The sequence below is a fragment of the Hypanus sabinus genome, chromosome 14 (assembly GCF_030144855.1).
Source record: "Hypanus sabinus isolate sHypSab1 chromosome 14, sHypSab1.hap1, whole genome shotgun sequence".
Lineage (NCBI taxonomy): Eukaryota > Metazoa > Chordata > Chondrichthyes > Myliobatiformes > Dasyatidae > Hypanus > Hypanus sabinus.
In genome coordinates this window covers 76543341-76561913 of record NC_082719.1, presented here as the reverse complement: position 1 = coordinate 76561913, position 18573 = coordinate 76543341, and the positions used below count along the sequence as shown (strand labels likewise).

The following is an 18573-nucleotide window of genomic DNA, read 5'->3' as shown; positions in this document are numbered from 1 at the left end:
GATGGGAGATTTGGAGAGACATTGAATGGCAGGAAATAATACATTAGGTAGAACATAGTGGAAAAATCAAGGCTTTCAAGGAATAGTCATTCCGCACTCTATAATCACCACATCTCAGTCCAATGGAAAAATTTGTGCACTCAGAAGCCATTTAAAGTAAGTAATATTTTGCAGGCAGACACTTGAGTAATCTAAATAGCAATGAAAGCATTGGAGATCAGCAAAAAAATCCAAATTGCCACAGTGATTGTATTTTTCCCTCAGAGACTTGCATCTATATAGAGACACAGAAAAATGAAACAGAAACAGGCTCTTCAACCCAACTACTCCCTGCCAAACCATTAAACTGCCTTTCCCTCCATACACCAGCCCCCCATTCACATAGCTATCCAAACTTTAAATCGACCCCACATCCACCACTTGTGCTGGCAGCTTGTTCCACACTCACCACCCTTCACCAGTGAAGATGATCCATCCCATGATCAATCCCCTCAAATTTCATCTTTCACCCTTAACCCATGGCTCTTAGTTGTAGTCTCATCCAACCTCAATGGAAAAAGTCTGCTTGCATTTACCCTATCTAGACTCATTATTTTGTATACCTCTATCAATTCTCTCCTCAATTCTACTTTCTCTGTAATAAAGTCCTAACCTATTCAAACTCAGGTTCAACTCAGGTATAACTCAAGTTCTTGCGTCCCAGCAACAAGTGACATCACATTCAAGGAAATGTATTCCCAGATTCCTCTCTTCTACCACATTTCTCATTGCCCTACCACTCATCATGCAAGACCTACCTTGGTTAGTAGTCTCAAAGAGCAACACTTCAGAGTTGGCTGAATTAAATTCCATCTCTATTTTTTGGCCCATTTTTTCCTGCTGGTCCTGATTCCACTGCAAGCTTTGACAATCTTCCTCACTGCCCACTACACCCCCCAATCTTGGTGTCATCCAGAAAGTTGCCAATCCAGTTAACATTACCATCCAGATCATTGATGGAAATAACAAACAACAACAGACCCAAATGCTGATCCCACAGCACACCTCTAGTCACAGGTCTGCAGTCAGAGAGGCAACATCTACTACCACTCTCCGGCTTTTCCCATGAAGCCAATGTCTAATCTAATTTACTGCCTCAGCTTGAATGCCAAGCACCTAAACCTTTTTTGTGGTACCTTGTCAAAGGTCTCAATAAGGTCCATGTAGGCAACATCCTCTGCCTTGCTTTCGTCAACCTACCTGGCAACTTCCTTGAAAACTGTAAGATTGGTTAGTCACAACTTAATACGCACAGAGTCATGTTGACTACCCTAATCAGTCTGTCTATCCAAATACATTTATCCAGTCCCTTACAATACCTTCCAATAACTTCCCCACCACTAAAGTCAGGCTCACCGGCCTATAATTTCCTGTCTTATTTTTAGAGCCTTGAACAATGGAACATTAGATATCTTTCAATCCTCCAGCATCTTACCCGTGGCTAAGGATGTTTTAAATATTTCTGCCAGGGCCCCTGTAGTTTCTGCACTAGCCTCCCACAGGGTCCAGGGGAACACCTTGTCAGGTCCCGGTGATTTATCCACCCTGATTTGCCTCAAAAATGCAAATACCTCCTCCTCTGTAATGACCTCGCTGTTGCATTGCCTCACATCTATAGACTCTGTGTCTGTTGCCCGAATAAACACAGATGCATAAAAAATGCATCTAAGACCTCTCCCATCTCTTTCGGCTTCATGCATAGATTACCATTCTGATCTTCCAGAGGACCAATTTTGTCCCTTGCTATCCCTTTGCTCTTAATTTATCTGTAGAAGCCTTTGGATTCTCCTTCACCTCATCTGCTAGATCAACCTCATGTCTTATTTTAACCCTCTTGATTTCCTTCTTAAGTGTTCTCTTCCACTTCTTATACTCAAGTGCCTCATTTGTTCCTACCTACCTTTACTTAATATGTATCACCTTCTTTTTCTTAACAAGGGCCTCACTATCTCTCAAAAACCTAGGTATCCTAAACCTGTCATGCTTGCCTTTTATTCTGACAGGGACATACAAACTTTGTACTCTCAACTTTTAATTTTCAAAGAGCTCACACTTCCCAGGTACACCTTTGCCAGAAAACAACTCGCCCCAATCCATACTTCCCAGATCCTTTCTGATGCCATTTAAAATCTTAAACCAAGGACCAGACCTATCCTTTTCCATAATAATCTTGAAACTAATGGCATTATGATGACTAGATGCAAAGAGTTCCCCTACACAAACGTCGGTCACCTGCTCTGTCTCATTCCATAAGAGGCCTAGTATCACACTCTCTCTGACTGGGACTTCTATGTACTGATTACGGAAACTTTCTTGAACACATTTGACAAATTCTTTCCCATTCAGCCCTTTTACAGTAAGGGAGTCCCAGTCACTATGTGGAAAGTTAAAATCACCTGCTATCACAACCTTCTGTTCCTTGCAACAGTCTGCAAACTCTACAAATTTGCTCCACTAAATTTCACAGAGTGTTGGGAGGTCTACAATATAATCCAATTAGCATGGTCAAACCTTTTTTATTCCTCAGTTCTACCGATAAAGTCTCACTGGAGAAGCTCTCCAGTCTGTGCTGACTGAACACTACCATGACAGATCCCCCTTTAATTCCTCCCACTCTATCACATCTAAAACAGAACTCCAGAACACTGAGCTGCCAGTCCTGTCCCTCTTGCAACCATGTCTCACTAACGGTACAATGTTATAATTCTATATGCTATCTATACCCCACGCTCATCTGCCTTTCCTACAATACTCGTTCGATTGAAATATATGCAGCTCAGAACGTTAGTCTCACCATGCTTGACCTTTGGATTCCTGACTTTGTATGTAAGTTTAACAATATCTTTTTCCCCGCCCACTCCATTATCTGTTCTGGAGTTTTGGTTTTGATCCCCCTGCAACTCTAGCTTAAGCTTCATTGGCAGATCTAGCAAACTTTCCCATGAAGATATTAGACTCTCCATTTCAGGTGCAAACTGTCCCGTATGTACAGGTCCCATTTTCCTGGAAGACAGCCTAATGATCCAAAAATCTGAAGCTTTCCCTTCTGCACCATCACCTTAGCCACTTGTGAAATCATACATTCATTCTATTTCTGGCTTCGCTAGCATGTGGCATGGATAGCAATCTTGAGATCACAACCCTGGAGGTCCTGTCCTTTAATAAACCTCCTCTTTCACTCATCCAAATCAAATGTCTCCTCAAGAACTATGGCATGCAAAAATATGATGTGGGCAACCTCACAGATATTTAAATCAATGGAATCTATTAAAGGAAGGAACAGGTCCAATGATTGGCCTCAGTCATGTTCTTAGTATTCTGATTGACATCCATGGTGTCTCTAAAAGCTCTCCATTTTTTGTCAGAAGTTTTGCTCTATATTCATCTTGACAATAAGTAAGTAACATGTAGTGAACAGAGTCTAGCAACTGTGTACTTCCAAATTCAGCCAATTAGTTGTTAATGGTGCTACCGAGCCACCGGGTGATGGATACTGAAGCTCTTCCATCCAGAGTATGTTCTACACCCTTACTACTTTCAGTGCTCCTTTTAAAATACTGTTTAATACAAAGAGCATTGGTCCAAAACAACAACAGGCCCCTTGATCTACCATGTCTAAACCGACCATGATGCCAATCTAACAAAACACATCTGCTTGCATGTGATCTGTATCACTTTATTCCCTGTTATTCATGTTTATGCCATTTAAATGTCACTATAATGCCTGCTTCCACAACTATCCCTGGCAGTACGTTTCAAGGACCTACCACTCTTTAAACATCCCATTTAAACTCATTTCATCTTTAATCTATGTCCTCTAGTGATTGACATTTGTACTCTGGGAAAAGAGATTCTGGCCGTCTACCTCCATTTCTCTTAATCTTCAATCAGGTCTTCCCTCGGCCTCTTACACTCCAGAGAAAACAACCCAAGTTTGTCCAACTTCTTCTTAAAGCTAATACTTAATCCAAGCAGCATCCTCATGAAATGCTTCTGCACACTCTCCAAAGCTTCCACATCCTTCCAGAAAATGTGGCAACCCTGAATGGTATGTAATAATCCTAGAAGTTCAAAGTAAGTTCATTATCAAAGTACATATATGTCACCATATACAACCCTGAGATTCATTTTCTTGACAGCATACTCAATAAATCCATAATAGAATAATAACCATAATAGAAGCAGAGTGCAGCTTAACCAAAGTTTCATAAAGCTGCAATATGACTTCTTCTTCTTCTTAAGCCCATCAATCCTGCTGGGGCATAGGCTACCAAGAGCAGCTCACCAGAGTCCTTTGTTCTGATCTAAAGGTTGACTGACCCTGAGGGTCCTGCTTTCACCACATGATTTTATATGTCTTCTAAGCAAAAATTTTTCCTCTCCCAGAGATGAGGTCTTTGGAGCTTCTGCTGACATTTCTGTGGCACTGGGTTTTTACAGGATGGGGTTGCTAGCAAAATGACTTCCTGACTCTTATACTGTCCAATCATGTTAATCATATGCATTTTTACGTATTCCATTGGGACTTCATTAACAACCAGTTCCAGTATTTTCCAACAGCTGATCTCATTCTCTAATCCCTCTGATGTGTCATTTTCTTTTTCTAATCTCAGCTGAATCCACCAAATTTTGGATGCAAACCAGACATCCCATGCCAGTTTTCATTAGTGGGACAGCGAAAGAGAAAATTAGCAGCTTCAAGTTCCAACACGTTAATATCTAAGCTTAAGGAGAGTTCGCATATCACCAAATACTCTGACAAATTTCTAAACAAGCAATGTACAAAATATCCTAATAGTTTCTTAATCAACTGGTTCAGCACTACTCTCTGTAACTGGATCTTGAAATTTAAAACCATAAGATATAGGAACAGAATTAGGCCATTTGACCCATCGAGTCTGTTCTGCCATTTCATCATTTCTGATCCATTTCCCTCTCAACCCTATCTCCTGCCTTCTCCTGATAACTCTTCAAGCTCTAACTAATGTAGAACCAATTAACCTTTGTGTTAAATATACCCAGTGACTTGGCCTCCACTGTCAACTATGGCAACAAATTCCATAGATTCACCACTCTCTGGCTAAAGAAATAGCTCTGCGTTCCCATTCTATATGGATATCCCTCTATTCTGACATTGTGTCCTCTGGTCTTAGACTCCCCCACCATAGGAAACATCCTCTCCACACCCACTCTTTTGAGGCCTTTCAACATTTGATAGGTTTCAATGAGACCCTCCCCCTCCATTTCTCTGCATTCCTGTGAGTACAGACCAGAACCACCAAACACTCCTCAGATGATAAGCCTTTCAATCCCAGAATCATTTTTGTGAACCTCCTTTGAACCCTCTCCAATATCAGCACATCCTTTCTTGGTTAAGGAGCCCAAATCGCTCACAATACTCCATGCGAGCCCTCACCATTGCCTTACAAAACATCATCATTACAACCTTGTTTTTATATTCTAGAGCTCTCAAAATGAATGCTAACATTGAATTTGCCTTCCTTACCAGCAACTCAACCTGCAAATGAACCTTTAGGGAATTCGGCACAAGGACTCCCAAGTCCCTTCGCACCTTTGATTTTTGAATTCTCTGTCCATTGAGAAAGCAGTCTGCGCTTTTATTTGTTCTACTATAATGCATGACAATACACTTCCTGAGAGTGTTCCATCTGCCACTTCTTTGCTATTCTCATAACCTATTTAATTCCTTCTGTAGCCTCTCTGCTAACTCAACAGTACCTGCTCCTTTACCTATCTTCATATTGTCTGCAAAATTTGCAACAAAACCATCAATGCCATCATCCAAGTTGTTGACACATAACGTAAAAATGTGGTCCCAATACAGACCCTTTTGGAACACCATTAGTCACCAGCAGCCAATCAGAAAAGGCTCCCTTGATTCCCAATTTTTGCCTACTGCCATTCAGCCAATGCTCTTTCCATGCTGATAATACTATGGGCTCTTTAACTTGTTACGCAGCCTCATGTGAGGCATCTTGTCAAACTCCTCCTGAGAATCCAAATACAGAACATCCACCAAATATCAATTGTCTATTCTATTCTGCTTTTTATTTCTTCAAAGAATTCCAATATATTTGTCCGACAAGATTTTCCCTTCAGGAAACCATGCTGCCTACGTGCCTTCAAATACACTGAAACCTCAATGTTAATAATTCACTCTAACATCTTCCCAACCACTGAGGTCAAGTTAACTGGACTATAATTTCCTTTCTTCTGCCTGTCTCCCTTTTTGAAAAGGAAAGTGGCATTTGCAATTTTTCAGCCCTCCTGAACCATGCCAGAAACTATTGATTCTTGAAAGATCATTACAAATAGCTCCACAATCTCTACAGCTACCTTTTTCAAAACAAACTGGATGCAGATTACTTATCTACTTTCAGACCTTTCAGTTTCTCAAGCGCCTTCTCCATAGTAATAACCATTTCATTCACTTCTGGCATACCGTTGGAGTCTTCCACAGTGAAGATTGATGTAAAATACTTACTCAGTTCATCCACCATTTCCTTGTCCCCCATTACTACTTCTCCAACATCATTTCCAGTGGTCTGCTATCAACTCTCGCCTCTTATTCTTTATATAGCTAAAGAAACTTTTGGTATCCTCTTTAATATTATTGCCTAGTTTACCTTTGTATTCCATCTTTTGCTTCCTTATGACCTTTTAGTTGCCTTCTGTTAGTTTTCAAAAGCTTCTGACTATTTTTTGCTCTATTATATGCCCTATCTTTGGCTTTTATGTTGGCTTTGACTTCCCTTGTCAGCCACAGTTGCAACATCCTTTAGAATCCTTTAGAATACCTCTTTTTCTTTGGGATGTATCTATCATGCACCTTCTGAATTACTCCCAGAAACTCCACCCATTGCTCCTTTCTACAGTTCCCTTCCAATCAATTTTGGCCAGCTTCTCCCTCATGCCTCTGTAGTTCTCTTTACTCCACTACAATACTAATAATCAGAATCAGAATCAGGTTTATTTTCACCATCATGTGATGTGAATTTGTTAACTTAGTTTGCAGTTCAATGCAATACATAATTTAGCAGAGAAAAAATAAATAAATAAACAAATAAATCAATTATGTATATTGAATACATTTTTAAAAACATGCAAAAACAGAAATACTGTATATTAAAAAAAATGTGAAGTAGTGTCTAAAGCTTCAATGTCCATTTAGGAATCGGATGGCAGAGGGGAAGAAGCTGTTCCTGAATCGCTGAGCTTGTGCCTTCAGGCTTCTGTACCTCCTACCTGATGGTAACAGTGAGAAAAGGGCACGGCCTGGGTCTACCTGACTTTAGCTTCTCTTTCTCAAATTGCATGGTGAATTCTATCAGAACTAATCAGTAAACTCTAAGATCTGGGCCTCAGTACCCCCTTGTGCAATTGGATCCTGGATTTCCTAACTTGTAGACCCCAGTTAGTCCAGATTAACAAAAACATCTCCTCTACAATTTCCTACAGCAGAGGAACACTGAAGGGATGTGCACTTAACCCCATGCTCTACTTGCTTTACACCTGTGACTGTGTGGCTAAGTACAGCTCCAACACCATATACAAGTTTGTTGATGACACCACTGTTGTGGGCTGTATCAAAGGTGGTGATGAATCAGCATACAGGAGGGAGATTGAAAATTTGGCTGAGTGGTGTGATAATAACAGCTTCTCACTCAAGGTCAGTAAGACCAAGGAAGTGATTGTAGACTTCAGGAGAGGGAAACCTGGGGTCCATGAGCCAGTAATCATTAAAGGATTGGTGGTGGAGAGGGTCAGTAACTTTAAATTCCTGTGTGTCACTAACTCAGAAGACCTATCCCAATCCATCATTTCAATATAATTGCAAAGATAGCCGAACAGCACCTCTACTTCCTCAGGAGTCTGTGGAGATTCGGCATGTCATTGAAAACCTTGACAAGCTTCTACAGATGTGCAGGGGAAAATGTGCTGACTGGCGGCATTACAGCCCGGTATGGGAACATCAATGCCTTTGAGTGGAAAATCCTACAACAGGTAACTGGTTTGCTCCAGTACATTACGGGTCAAACCTTCCTGAACATTGAGCACATTTACATGAAACAGTGTTGTAGAAAAGCAGCATCCATTGTCAAAGATCCTCACCATCCAGACCATGCTCTTTTCTCGCTGCTGCCATCAGGTAGAATGTACAAGTGCCTCAGGACTCATACCACCAGGATCTAGTGCAGTTACCCCTTAACCATCAGACTCTTGAACAAAAGGGATAACTACACATTTAAGGACTCTGTTATATTGTTATTTCATGCTCGTTATTTATTGCTATTTGTTTATATCTGCATTTGCACAGCTTGTTGTCCATTGATCCTGTTTACAGTTACTGTTCTTTCGATTTGCTAAATATGCCCACAGGAAAAACAATCTCAGGGTTGTATGTGATGAGACGTATGTACTCTGATAATAAATTTTGCTTTGAACTTCGATCATATTATGATCACTGCCTCCTAATGATTCTTTTCCCTTAAGCTCTCTAATCAATTCCAGTTTATTGCACAGCACCCGATCCAGAATAGCTGATCCCCTAGTGGGCTCAACCACTAGCTGCTATAAAAAGCCAAATTGTATGCACTCTACAAGTTCCCCCTGTTGGGATCCAGCGCCAATTTGATTTTCTCAATCTATCTGCATATTGAAATCCCCTATGACTATTGTAACTTTGCCCTTTTGACATGCGTTTTTCATCTCCCGTTGTCATTTGTAGATCACATCTTTACCACTGTCCAGAGGTCTGTATATATTTCCCAGCCAGGTCTTTTTATCCTTGCAGTATCTTAGCTCTACCCACAGTGATACTACACCTTTTGATCCTATGTCACCTCTTTCTATGGATTTGATTTCATTTTTTTTTAAACCGATAGAGCCACATCACCCCCCAGCCCCTCTGCCTACCTGCCTGTCCTTATGATACAATGTGTAACCTTGGATGATAAGCTCCCAGTTATAATCTTTTAGCCACAATTCAGTAATGCCCTCAGCATCATACATGCCAATCTCTAATTGGGATACAAGTTCATCTACCTTACTGCGTGCATTCAAAAATAGCACCTTCAGTCCTGTATTCATTGACCTTTTTGATCTAGTCCCCCTTTTACATTGCAACTCATCCCATTGATTGTAATTTTGTCCCATCATCAGCTTTTCCCTGCTAGCAGTCTCAGTATATGCTACCTCCATTTGTAAACCAACTACCCCATCCTCAGCCCCATCGCTCCAGTTCCCATTCCCCTGCTAAGTTAGTTTAAACCCTCCCGAACAGCTCTAGCAAACCTGCCCACAAAGATATTGGTCCCTCTTGGGTTCAGGTGTAACCAGTCCCTTTTGTATAGGTATTACCTTCCCAATGATCCAGAAATCTGAACCCCTGCTCCTTGAATTAATTCCTCAGCTATTCATTCATCTGCCAAATCCTACCTTCACTGGTGCCAGGAATCACCTCTCTGGAGGTCCTGCTTTTCAGCTTTCCATCTAACTCCCTAAAATCTTTCTTCAGGACCACCTCACCTTTACTAGCTATATCACTGGTACCAATATGTGCCAAGACTTCTGACCGCCCACCCTTCCCCTTTAGAATGCTGTGGACCTAATTGGAGACATCCATGACTCTAGCACCTGGGAGGCAACATACTATCTGGGTCTCTCTATATTGTCCACAGAATCTCATCTCTATTTCTATAACTATGGAATCTCCTACCACTACTGCAGTCCTTTGCACCTCTCTTCTGCGCCGCAGAGCCAGAATCAGTGCCAGAGCCTCAGGCTCCCCCCCACCACCTCCCAGAGGGTTGTCTCCCCAGCAGTATCCAAAATGGTATACTTATCATTGAGGGGAACCACCACAGGGTTACTTTGTACGGACTGCCCATTTTCCTTTCTTCTCCTGACAGTCACCCAGTTACCCGCCTCCTGCAACTGAGGGGTGATTACCTCCCTGTAGCTGCTATCTATCATCTTCACATTCTCCTGTATGAGCTGAAAGTCATCGAGCTGCAGCTCCTGTTCCTTACCACGTTTTCTGAGGAGCTGCAGCTCGGCGCACCCGAGGCTGGAGGTCTCCCAGAATTCCAACATCTCACACGCAGAACAAAACACAGCCATCTCCACTGCATCCTAATAGATGAGGAATGAAGAATAAAGAAGAAACTTACCAGATATTTACCTCGCCAAAGCCTGATGACCCAAAGTCATACTAACATGGCTCACACAGAATGGCCGCTCTGCTTGTGCCTGCCTTAGTTTTATTTGCCCTCTCTAATGAATCCCTTTCACGGATTAGGTGCAGCCAAACTCCAAAAACTGTCACGAAGCACTGTTTTTATTAATCTTCAATCATGGACCTGAGTGAAGTTGGCGCTTCTTCACATGCTCCCATTTACCTATCGGGCACAGTCCACAATTCTCAACACAAAGACCACATCTCTAGTTCCATCATGCCAAGAGCTATCACCCCCAGGGCTCTATGCTCAGCCTACTTCTGTTCACCCCGCTGACATATGACAGCACTGCTAGATCCAGCTCAAACTGAATCATCAGGTTTGCTGATCACAGAACAGTGGCTGGTGTTGAGAATGTGCAGAGAGGAGGTAGAGTGGCTTGTAGAATATTGTGAGCACAACAACTTGAGCTATAGATAAGCGGCTCCTCTGCTGAGAGAGTTAGCAGCACCAAATTTCTGAGAGTGTACATAATGGACAATTTCACCTGGTCCCTCAACACCACCTGTTTAGACAAGAAAGCACAGCAGCGTCTCCACTTCCTGAGCAGATTGAGGCAAGTGAGCCCCCCCTCTATTCTAACTAATTTTTACAAGAGAGTGTCCTGACCAGCTGCACCACCATTTGCCATGGGAACTGCATGGCAACCAACTACCAGATCCTAAAAAAAAGATTGCGAGGGCTGCTGAGACAATCATCAGGGTCTTTCGTTCACCTAGCCAAGATATGTATGCAGAGCCCTTTGTGGAGCCCTCCCATCTGTCCCACAATCTTTTTGACCCACTCCCATTAAGTAGGAGGATTTGTAGCATCAGGAGGAGAACTGTTAGGAAGGGAAACAGCCTCTTCCACAGGTCATGAGACTACTGATCTCCCTACCACCACTCAAGTCTGTATACTTATAAAGTGCCAAGTGTCAGTAGCATTATACTGTTTACCTCTTGTCTTCTGTCACAAAATCCCTGGAATAGATTTTATTATTTGTTCATTTATTTGTGATAATATGACTTTTGTGTTTTTTTTAAATTTTTTTATTAGTTTTTCAAAACATTTTACAAATTAAAAACCCCAAATCCCAATGAGGAACATTAAAACAGTGCAAAATTAAGCATACAATAACAATATGCTACAAAGGAAGAGAATTTAACAAAAAAAAACACCTACATTAAAGACAAGTAAGCTTAGTGTCCTCCCCAAGCCCCACAACACAAGAAAAAACAACAGCAACTCCAGACCAACCACAACACAATATAGAGAGTATAAGTCAGGACAGCCAAGTTCCCAGACTGTGAATACACTCAGCAACAGAGGATAATAATGCCTTCTACCAGAAAAAAAAGGAGCTGAAAGCAAGGGACCGAAAAGAAAAAAAAACCCTAGTCAAGAGGAAGGTTATGAAAATACTCAATAAAAGGTCCCCAGACCTTATGGAACTTTAGATCTGAATTGAGAACTGAATAATGAATGTTTTCGAGGTCCAAGCAGGCCATGATATCGTTAAGCCATTGAGCATGAGTGGGCGGGGCAACATCTCTCCATCTGAGGAGGATCAAGCGTCTAGCCAGGAGAGAGGCAAAGGATAATATTCGGCATTTGGTCAGACCCAGACATAAATCTGTCTCGCCCCAAAAACCGAACAGAGCAATTAAGGGGTTTGGTTCTAGGTGCTGATTCAGAATACACGACAACGTAGTGAAGACATCTTTCCAGAATTTCTCCAAGCTAGGACAGAACCAGTACATATGGATGAGACAGGCCACGCCTCTCTTGCATTTATCACAGAGCGGACTAACGCTAGGGTAGAATCGAGATAGTTTAGATTTAGACATATGGGCTCTATGAACAATCTTAAACTGTAAAAGGCAGTGGGACTTTTATGTTTTGAGTGAATTAAATGCACTGTGTGGTGCAACTTGGTCCAGAGGAAAGTTGTTCCATTTGGCAGTATACATTTACACATTAAATGAGAAGAAACTTAGACTTGCAATTCCAACATCCAGGAACACAAGAGGCTGCAAAGAGTAGTGGACGGAGTCCAGACCTTCACCAGCACAGCCCTCCTCACCATTGAAAGCATCTACATAAGGTGCTATCGCAAGAAAGTGGGTATATTTTCTGCCAAAATTTCTTGTTTCTGAAAACATGCTATAAGAAGCATAATGCCAATGTCAATAAAGACACTGGAGTCTATAGGCTAGTTAGCCTATCAACTATGATTGAGAAAATACTGGAATCCATTAACTAATCACCTTTTCTCCCCCAAAATCAAATTATTGCAATTCTTTGGTGAGACTGTACTTGGAGGATTGTAGGCAGTTCTGCTTACCCAGCTATTAGGAGATTATTATTAAGCTGGAAAAAGGTGCAGAAACGATTTACAAGGATATTGTAAACACAAGAGACTGCAGATGCTTGGAATCTAAAGCAACACTGGAGTTTTGAGGAAAGGTCTTAACCCAAAATGTCAATTGTCCATTTTCCTCCACAGATACTGCCTGACACTCTTGAGTTCCTCCAGCTCCTTTGCGTATGGGCTTACAAGAATATTGTTGGGAATAAATAGTTGGAGTTATTAAGGCACAATGGATAGGTCAGTATTGTTTACCTTAGAATGAAGAAGGCTGAAAGGTGACCCTTAAAAGTTATGAAGAGTATGGAAAAGGTGAAGAGCACTGTATTTTGCCAAGGGTAGGGCACAGGTTTCAGTTGAGAGGGGAAAGTTTTAAAAAGGACCTGAGGGAGAAGTTTTTCCACACGGAGGTTTGAGGGTACATGAAACAAGTTAGTGGGCATGGATCTCTTTCTGTGTGCTATAACTCTCTAAATCATAAGATAGTCAAGCAGAATCAACACAGCTTTATTGAAAAGAGACAAATTTGCCAGTTTTTTGAGAATGTAACAAAAGGGTGGATGAAGATGTATGAACAGATGCAGCAGATTTGGATTTACAAAACGTATTCATAAAAGGCACAAGATAAAAATACAATGTTTGGGGTAATAGATTGGCATGGACAGGCTTGTAACAAACCAAGTAAAGACAAGAAATGGTGGACTGGCTGTATGAGCAGAGGGCGAGTAGACAAGGTCTGTGTTCTCTAGAGTTTAATGAGAGGAGAGCTCACTGAAACTTACATTTTTTTACTGTGCTAGGTAGATGTGGACAAGATCTTAAACTGAGGAGACTAAAACTTAGCACAGGGATAGGTCAATTCAGACAAAAATCAGGAGAAACTATTGCACTGAGAGGATGTTAAATCTCTTGAATTCTCTGACCCAGAGAACTACGGCAGGTCAGTCACTGAGTTAATGCAAAATTAGCAACAATAGAGATATTAATCTACAATGACACTGATAGATCAAAATACTATTTTGATGAATGGTCAATCACCTTGAGCGGGGTCAAATGCTTACCCATACAGCTGATTCTTACACATTTTCAAACAAGGTACAGAAATCCACAGGAGATCTTAGTCATCAGAACCATCACACAATAAGTCATTGGTCACATCATCAGTATCTTCAGTCTGTGGGAAGGAAGCAATGCTGAAAACTATTTGCTGAGCCAGAAAAGGTTGGGGGTGGGGGGTGAAAACACAACTGAGGTAGCATAGGTCAAATAGACTCTGTCCAAAAACACACACAAGTCATGTAAACATATGGAAAACGGGTGTTTATTTCTAGAAGTGCAATGAAAGTTAGAAGACACAATAACACTGTATATTTAGTTCTGAGCAGCAAACGTTAAAATGTTTAAATATTGGCCTTGGATAAAAATGCTTACAAGAATGATAATTGGACTCCAAGGGTTAACTAATAAAATGAGCAAAATGAAACAACCAGTTTACCAATAAGAATGTGAAAAGATGATTTAAATTAAATTAAACATATTCTGGGGAATTAAAAGGGTACATAGAAGGAATGAAATTAAGAAACCCTATTCCTATTGTAAGATGAGAAATACACACTAAAATTTAGAGCTAGACCTTCCAGAAGTAAATTTAGGAATTAAATCTACATACATTCAGAAGATAGCTGCAATTTCTCACCTTTTTCTGCAAACCGTGCCAGATCATTTGTTATTTTAGAATGTGAGTTAATTTAATAAATCTTTGAAAAGGGATTGTAGAGGAAAAACAGACATACAGGGTTAAAACACAGATCATCCAGACCTATTTCTGCTCTTATGATACCACATAACAGAAAATACAGTATCACTGGGGGTAAACATGGTAGAACTAGGAAACCACAATTACGAGATGTTTGAATTAGACAATGACAACAGGTCAGCAATTTTAATTTCAGCTGACGTGTGTGCAAGAGCATAGATTTCTTTCAAAACTTGCCAAGCTGATACCATGGACTCAATGCCATTTTGGTTTATAAATTTTATGGATAAGGTGAATAACACCAATAGCAGAAATTTTTTTAAAAATCAGAAAAATCCAAGCTGCTAAAAGTTTTACAAGATAATCAATTTCCCTGAATATCTTAATGTCAATCTATTGAACTATAACATTATCCCCACTTTGGACTAAAACAGAATAAACCAGCATTCTAGAGCTCATGAGAATTTTTCACTTAATATCAAGAATTTTGAGTACAAGCTTTGAGATCATTTAAAATGTTTTTTTTGATATCACATTTCCATTTTATAATTAACTTTATAGTTTTCCTTGTGAGAAAAATACTTGAGGAATTACCCAGTTCTCAGAAGAGAGAAGTAAAAATTCAAACGTCAGGCTCAGAAAGTTTCATTGAAAAACAAATGGTTAAAATAAATTAGCATGGTCTCAAACATTCAAGTACTCTGTTCAATCTACAGTAATTCTAACATGCAAGTCTGTTGATCCCCATGAGGTTTCCTATTATGACGATGACAGCATGACACGACTGTGCTGAATTCCTATTGACAAAGGCAAATCACAAATAGAGGAGGGAAGCTCCCAAGTCAATGTAATAGGGACAAAGCTCAATTCTCCCTTCTATCCAGTATTAGCAAATTTAGTTGAAATTTTCTAATTTGCTGCTCAGAATACGGAATGAAATATCAGATTGCGTCGTCTGTTGCTTTAGTGAAAGAACAACCCTCAGCTGAAGAGATGAAGAATGTCAAAATTGTGAAAAGCAGAAAAAATACTATTGACCTGATGGAAATATCAAAAGATAAAACAAAAGGTTTGATCTCTTGTTATCAGCCATGGCTTACCAAGAGACTTAGAAATCCCGAGCTTATAGTAAAATTTTGTTGGCTGTACATATTACAAGGGGTATTTTTAAAATGACATTAAATAAACAAAATGCTGGTCTACTAAGTTGTAGACCTGTGGTGTTTTGAAGGATACTGAGAAAAAGGAGAAAGGGAAGGTGGTCTCATTTGCAAGTCCCTAGTCTGAAAGGGTTTGTAGACTGTTATACCAATTTTCCATTATTCTGGAAGGGGTAAGAGGGAAGAGGGAAAAATGGAATAGTATAATTAACAAAGAAGAGAGGGGACATTGTGATCCTTAAGAACACTGGAAGGGTGCAGGCATATCATCATTGAAGTGGTAATACCAGGGTTTAGGAACATTGCAAGGAGATGCAGATTGTTGGAAAAATATTTTTGAAGACTGATAGACAATAAATGAGAGCAGTAGCTGATAAAAGAGAGGATGACAGAAGGCAGGGAAAAAGGATCCACACCAGACAGCTAAAAAGGTGTAAAACAAAATGACATTTTATTCAAAAATTGTTCAACAACTACAAAACCCAATTTGGGCTAAAAGTCTGTTATTAGGGGTGGATTTGTTGTCACATCTCATGGAGAGTCACCAACTAATATTTCAGCATACCATGAGGAAACCAAGAGCAAGGTTTCTCTCACAACATGTGAACAGACAAAGCCACTTTCCACCTAAAATTCCTTCGTACAATTGAAATAGTGTTTGACCATGTGTAAAGTTTTATAACTTCGCAACGTAATAAAATTGTATCAAACAGCTGACGCGGTTAGCAGGCAGGGAGAGAGGAAAACAAAAGCCCTGGCTTTCTCAGCTTGGGGGTGGGGGTGTTTGGGGGAAGGAGGAAGGAGCAAATTACAGAATCTCGTGGCCACGCGGAGTACTGAGATAAAGGTTGCAGGTCGGTAATTATGATGTGATTAACCTTCAGCAGTCGTGCCTCACTGGATCATTGGTGGATTGACCATGAGAAAGACACAAGTGTGTGACCTCAGCTTGAAGCACAGCCGGGTAAACATATTTTGGATTATCTGCAAGATGAATTATGCAAGCAACACTCCTATTTCTCTCTCACCACATAACTGATATACTGGCAGATGATCAAAAGTTTATTCAAAGACGTAGCATATATATTTAAAGAAACATTTTAAATGAATGAGGTAAAGAAGCAAAGAGATTTAGTGGGGGAATGCCAGAGTTTTGGGACTTGGCATGCTCAAAACACAGTTGTCAACTAAGCGATTAAAACTGGGAACATTCAAGATATCTTGGGGGATGTACAGCTGGAGAAAGTTAGAATTAGAGCCAATGCCAAATATGGATTCAAATATAAGGAGACTTTTTTTTTGTCTGCGTGCCTATGGAGCTCACCAGGGTCAATGTGAATAGAACAGGTTGGTGCACAAAGCACATAGCAGAGTTTTGAATGAGAGGTTTGACAGGGGTTTTGAAACAGAGGGGAATGACAGAGCACAGGAGTTAACAAACACACAGAGGAGGATTTCAGCAAATGAACATGAGGTACATATGAAGCCTAGCAATGTTGACATCAATGATGTTTGGTGACGATCAGAACATCATCTCAGTACCATATATTTAATGTTATTATTGCAGTTGACAAAGAAAGAAATGGAATCAGCAAGAAGACCAAAAACAATGGATCAGACCCACCAAGCATCCTTCAAACCCCCAAGCTATTCTTCTGGACATACTCAACTGCTACAGCAATTTCAGTACGGACCACTCTACAGACTTCTCAGGAAGCAGACATGCACACAGGTGACAGATGAACTGAAAGCCCTGCCATCCTATACCGCTGTAGAACTTGCTGTTGGCAAGGTTATCTTTCACCCCCTTTTACAGAGACATAGTTAAAATGAATCAAAATAATAGAATTAAAAATAATAAATCATTAAAAACGGCATACACTACTGCGAATTAGAAACAATAACAGGGAAACAAAGAAAAATAGAATCATTTAGCAAAGTTTGCTATTTTTAAGGAGGTGCATTGGATTTTTCAGCTCAGCATCTTCCAGATTTTCCATTGGACTTGGGGCTAAGTCCAGCAGCAAGTAGGAGACCTCCTCCAATATGTACTGTGCTCAGCACTGTAGTATGCAGAATTCCCTAATCACCTTCAATCAGATGTCCATTAATAGTGAATAGTCAAATTTTAACCATGGAAAATATGTGGTCCTCATCTAATAAACAATTAACATTCTTTCTTGAGCAGCTGTTGCACATACTTTAGAAATTTGCACCTTGTAGATATTCCTGCATAAGTGGCTTCCTTGATAGTAAATGATTAGTGCCTGACAAAGCCATTTTCAGCAGAATGACAAGTGGCCAGTTATTGGCTGGAAGGATTCAGAAGATAAATGACAAGTGGAAATTAATGATGGACAAGCATGGCATGTGAAAAAGTGTGAGCATAAAGATTTTCACAAAATACAGAGTTATTTGACAGCAAGATCATGTAAAGTGGACAGTATGCGTGATTGTTATTCTTAGCCTTGCAAACAGCCTAATATTCTCTTACTAATTGGAACTAAAAAGATAGTGAAAATTCACAATAAAGTATACAGAAAGCAATGAGAAAATTGCATAAAGGAAGTAATTTGTCATTTAATGCTGTTGTAATGCTAGTCTGGTGATCAGCATATAAAAAACGGTAATCTTTAAGCCTATTTATTTCCATCCACAAGTAATTTCCTCTGCAACCCACACAAAATGCTGGAGAAACTCAGCAGGTCAAGCAGCATCTCTGGAATTGAATAAACAGGCAACGTTTTGCGCCAAGGACCTTCATCAGGACTGGAAGGAAAGACGGAAGATGTCAGAATAAGAATGGGGGGGAGGAGAAGGAGAAGCTTAATGATGATAGGAGAAGCCAGGTGGGTGGGGAAAGTGGGGGGGATGAATAAAGAAGCAGAGAGGTGATAGGTGGAAAAGATAAAAAGGCTGGAGAAGGAATCTGATAGGACAAGAGAGTGGACCATGGGAAAAAGGAAAGCAGGAGAGACAGCGGGGGAGGTGAGGACAAGAGGCAGGAGG

General features: G+C 40.4%; 1 protein-coding gene across 8 annotated transcripts in view; it reads right to left on the bottom strand.

Annotated features, from left to right (window-relative positions):
• LOC132404888 (atos homolog protein B) overlaps window positions 1-18573 on the bottom strand; it is a 119964-nt gene that overhangs the window by 89454 nt on the left and 11937 nt on the right. For 5 of the 8 annotated variants that reach the window (XM_059989459.1, XM_059989455.1, XM_059989457.1 and 2 more), the window contains one exon: window positions 13710-13822. The exons of the other annotated variants lie outside the window; for them this stretch is intronic. The gene's annotated coding sequence lies outside the window, so the exon portion shown is untranslated. The remainder of the gene's footprint in view (window positions 1-13709; window positions 13823-18573) is intronic. 8 annotated transcript variants of the gene reach the window in all.